The 4,576-nt window shown below is 40.3% G+C and overlaps 1 non-coding gene across 1 annotated transcript; it reads left to right on the forward strand.

Moving 5' to 3' along the window:
- Positions 1-3,140: 3,140 nt before the first annotated feature.
- LOC125394247 (U6atac minor spliceosomal RNA) lies at positions 3,141-3,267 on the forward strand. The gene has a single exon (XR_007230151.1). It is a non-coding gene; the product is annotated as a U6atac minor spliceosomal RNA (small nuclear RNA).
- Positions 3,268-4,576: the final 1,309 nt, after the last annotated feature.

Genomic DNA, 4,576 nt, shown 5'->3' on the forward strand with positions numbered 1-4,576 from the left:
CTGCTTTCTCGGTCTGGTTATCATTTGTATATAGGAAGGCTACCAATTTTTGTGTATTAATTTTCTGTCCTGCTACTTTGTTGAAAGTGTTTATGAGCTGGTGAAATTTTTGGGGTCACTTACATTACACTCTGATATCATTCCCAAATAAAGATACTTGGACTTCTTCAGTTGTCTCATTGCTTCAGCTAAGACTTCACGTACTGTATTGAACAGGTATGGGGAGATGGACAACCTTGTCTTGTGCCTTATTTTAGCGGAAATGCTTCGTGCTTCTCTCCATTTAGATTGATGTTGGCTGTGGCTTGCTGTAAATTGCCTTTATTATGTTGAGGTACATCCCTTGTCTCTCTCCCTAGTCTCTCCAGGACTTTGAGGGTGAAGAGGTGTTGAATGCTGTCAAAGGCCTTTTCTGCATCTAGTGAGATGATCATGTGGCCATGTCTTTCAGTCTGTTTATATGGTGGATCACATTTATCAATTTATGTGTGTTGAACCATCCCTTCATGGGGTCGCAGTGATGAGAGGGGAAGTGGACACCAGCCCACACCCCTACCCAGAAGCTATCTCCAATTGATAATTGCTTGCAAATGGAAACTTAGTTTTCTCCAATGGAGTCTCACTGGGTGTGCAAACAACTCTTCAGCCAGACCCTGTGTTCACTATTCGATGGTCAACACGAAAAGAACTCAATGGCAATTTTAGAGGTTCTTTGCCTCATAATGCCTTGCCAGGGTTTCTCTCTCTCTCTCTCTCTCTCTCTCTCTCTCTCTCTCTCTCTCTCTCTCTCTCTTACCTTACAGGTTCTTTGTGTATACATTCTGTGTTTTTATGTGTTCTTCTGTGTATGTGCTTCTTTGCATCTATTATGTTTTTTGAGCTTTTTATTTCAGCTCTTTTTTTTTCTGTTTGTTATTTTCTTTTGTCCTGTTTTGGTTTGTTGGCTTTTATTTTATCTTTTTCTTTTCTTTTTTGATTCCTGTTTGTATTCGGATGAGAGAGAAACAAAAGGTAAGGATTTGGGTGGGGGGATATGTGGGAGGAGTTGGGGCAGGGGAATAGTAACTAGAATATATATGTATAAATATATAATATTCTCAATAAAAGACTATATTCTTGGCTTAGTTTCAGTTGACCACCCTGACCCCATGTAATGGAGCCCCTCCCCTGGTGCAATCTAAAACTCTCTGGTACATTAAATCAACCAACTCCTGAGAAATATAATCGACAGCAAACGGTTCTGTTCTTAATCCAAATTTAACATTTCATCTTACAAATTTGATATAATTGAAACTGAGAAAGACCCAAGGCCTTGTGCAAGTTTTGGATGATAGAAGATAGAGTATGAGCTCAGCTCTAATTACAACATTGTTAAATCGAGACTGTAATTTAGGGATTTAACCTTTATATTTAAAATTTAGGGGTTTTGTGCAACTGTAAGAACCCATAAACAATGATGACATTCTAAAGGGGAAAGAAATGGAAGATAATGACAGTGCTAACTCTCTGATCATGTTTAGGTGTACTGGTAGGGAAGGGCAAGGAGCCTAGGAAGCAGGCACAATACATGAGAACCTGTGACCGTGCTTGCTCTTTATTCTGCGGTACTGGCTACAGCAGACTTTATAATCAGTGGAGGGTTTGATGGACTGACAACACCTTCTCTGCTCCCATTTTTATCTCCATGATTGCTTATTTATTGCAGGAGCATGATACTTATTCTTAATTATATGCTAATCATAATTACTAAGGAAATTGCTGGTTACCCTGTCTGGCGTTGGGCAATCAAAACGAAGCTCGCGATGGAAACAAAAACATTTCATTAGAAAACAAAAGGAATTGGAATGGTGAACACTTTGATATCATTATGATTTGGTTCTGACAAATTATTATTAATAACGGAACTGAAAAATTTCACTGCAGCTATCCAAAGCCAGACTGTCACAGCATGTAGATTAGCGTTTACTCCAATCTATGAATAGCTGAGACAGCTGCCACGGGAGGCTGTAAGACAAGACAGCTAGTCCTAATTCAGGCCCCCACCTTCTGAGCTCTTCTTGCCTTGTTGCGTCCTCCTCGCCCTGTCTACTTCAGTCTCTGGCGTTGTGTCTGCCTTTCTCCACTCCCATGGAACGTTTTGGTGGGAAAACAATTCCACGTACCGTTTCTCAGAGCGTTCACACTCATGTTTACTTTACCCCTAATTGGAAAAGTAGGGGGTTTGTACTCGCTTAATTTTGAATGTGGATTTTTTTTTCCTTTGTAAGTAAGGGACTCTCTCCTAGTGCTGATAAAAATAGACCCTTGACTTCTTTGCCTTATGGCAAAGCAAGCAGGATCTGAAATAAGCAATGTTACGGAGTAAGACTTCTGCCTACTGAGTTGTAACACACAACAGAGAGAAGTTTAGAGGTGGTTTAAAACTAGTTTTCTTTTAAGGACCTGATGCTTAAATAGAACTTAATAATATAACTAGAGGTATGCTTAAAAGTACTAGAAAGTGCAGGGCAATTTGCACCCTCGTTTGGAAACATCTCTGCCTATCACCTTAAAAATAACATTGGTGGGGGAAATTTACACAACTATATAAAATTATCTTCTACACAAAACAGATAAGAAGTAGCTAAGAAGGCGTTATTATTGAAACAGATAAAAGCTAATTATTAAGACCAAAATGCTGGGTACGTTCTGCCCTTAACACAGTGAAGACATTACTTGGGCTATTGGAGACCCGTTTCTATGAAGACCTGCAGATGACGGACTTGAGTATCACTGTGTTCCTGTCTGAAATTCTGGACTAGTAGTTTCCACTGACCAAGGATCTGGTGAAAATTCAGAGCTTAGAGAGAAAATATTTGAAGTACAGGTGGGGAGTTTTATTGGAAAAAAAATCATTTTATATAGAAAGGACCTGAAAGCTTTATTTTAAAACTCCAAATATATACACATATAACGAGTACACAATACATATATACATACATATATGATATGTATAAAATCTAGCCAGGGAATGTATATAAAATCTATCTAGGAAAGAAATGAGAAGAAATTGTAATTGTCTGCAAAAGATCATACACAGAAGTATACCAAAGTCACAATACCAAGAAGATTCTCTTGTAGCGGTGAAAAAGGATTTAGATGTGTTGTATTGAAAGGAGAGAAGGCTAGCACTCCTCTTGACAAGGATGGAAGAGGCCCTTGGGCCTAACAACAGGCATACAGGTTAGGCATTACCTTCGACTTTGTGGCATCTAACTACTGTTTTTATATTTTATATTTTGATTGAGGGATTTTGATTGATATGGGGTTAGCGAGGAACTTGGCACTAGGGAAATTCCCAGGAATCCACAGGATGACCCCAGCTAAGAATTCAAGCAACAGTGGAGAGGGTACCTTAACTGCAATTCCCCTGTAATCAGATTGATGACTACCTTAATGTCATCATAGAACCTACAACCAGTAAGTGATGGAAGCAGATGCAGAGATCCACAGCTAAGCACTGGGCTGAGCTCCTGGAGTCCAGTAGAAGAGAGGAGGAGCAATAATATGAGCAAAGGGGTCAACACTGTGATGGGGAAACCCACAGAAGCAAGTGGGGGCTCACTGACTCTGGACTGACGGCTGAGGAGCCTGCATATGATCAAACTATGCCCTCTGAATGGGGGTGATAGCTATGTGATGTGGGCAGACTGTCGAGCCACTAGCAACAAAAACAGTATTTATCCCTAGTGCATGAACTGGCTCTTTGGAGCTCATTCCCTATGGGGGGATGTCTTGCTCAGCCTAGACACAGCAGGGAGGGCCTTGATTGTGCCTCAATGACAGCCAGACTTTGCTGACTCTCCATGGAAAGACTCCCTCTTTCTGAGGAGTAGATGGGTGGATGGGGTGGGGAAGGTGAGGGGAGTGAGAGGGATTGGTATATAAAATAGGATTTTTAAAAGAAAAAATGGAGACATAAAAAAAATAGAAAAATAGAAAAGAAAGGGGGTTTTGACTAAACATAAAAACAGACATTACGGAATCTTAGAACTTTAGTATACTCGATAATGTCCTCCTGTGGTCCATTTTAAAAGACAGTGTGCTAAGTTGATACTGGGAAAAACCACATATCATTTTGATATCTAATTAAGCCGAATTTGCATCAAATAGTGTCAAATGATGGCTCAGAGTCTCAAAACTCTGCCACTTGATAACTGTGTGATCTTTGGTAATTGGTGAAGCCATGTTCACCATGGTCATGCTCCAAGAAGAGCTGTTCAAAAGTCACAAAACCTTTAATTTTGTTGGCCCAAGCTAAAGTGCCATGAATTATTACCTTACACCACCTTCTGAAATGTAGCCCTTTCCAGGTTGATTTAGCACCGGAATACAGCGTGTAGGCAAGTTGAGTGTGTAGCCATGGGGACCATGTGCTTATCAGGAGTCTAGCCTAAGAGACATGCTGCTTTCCTGTTAGAAGGTTATGAGTTAGTTTTCTGTAGGCAGGCTTGTCTTGAGTGTATTCTATTAGCCTCTCTAAAGTTGTTTCGACGCGGTGACTTTGGTCTCTGGGCCAGTGTCCAATTCACTGCTG

Source organism: Myodes glareolus, chromosome 20, assembly GCF_982192425.1.
Source record: "Myodes glareolus chromosome 20, mMyoGla1.1, whole genome shotgun sequence".
NCBI classification, from domain to species: Eukaryota; Metazoa; Chordata; class Mammalia; order Rodentia; family Cricetidae; genus Myodes; species Myodes glareolus.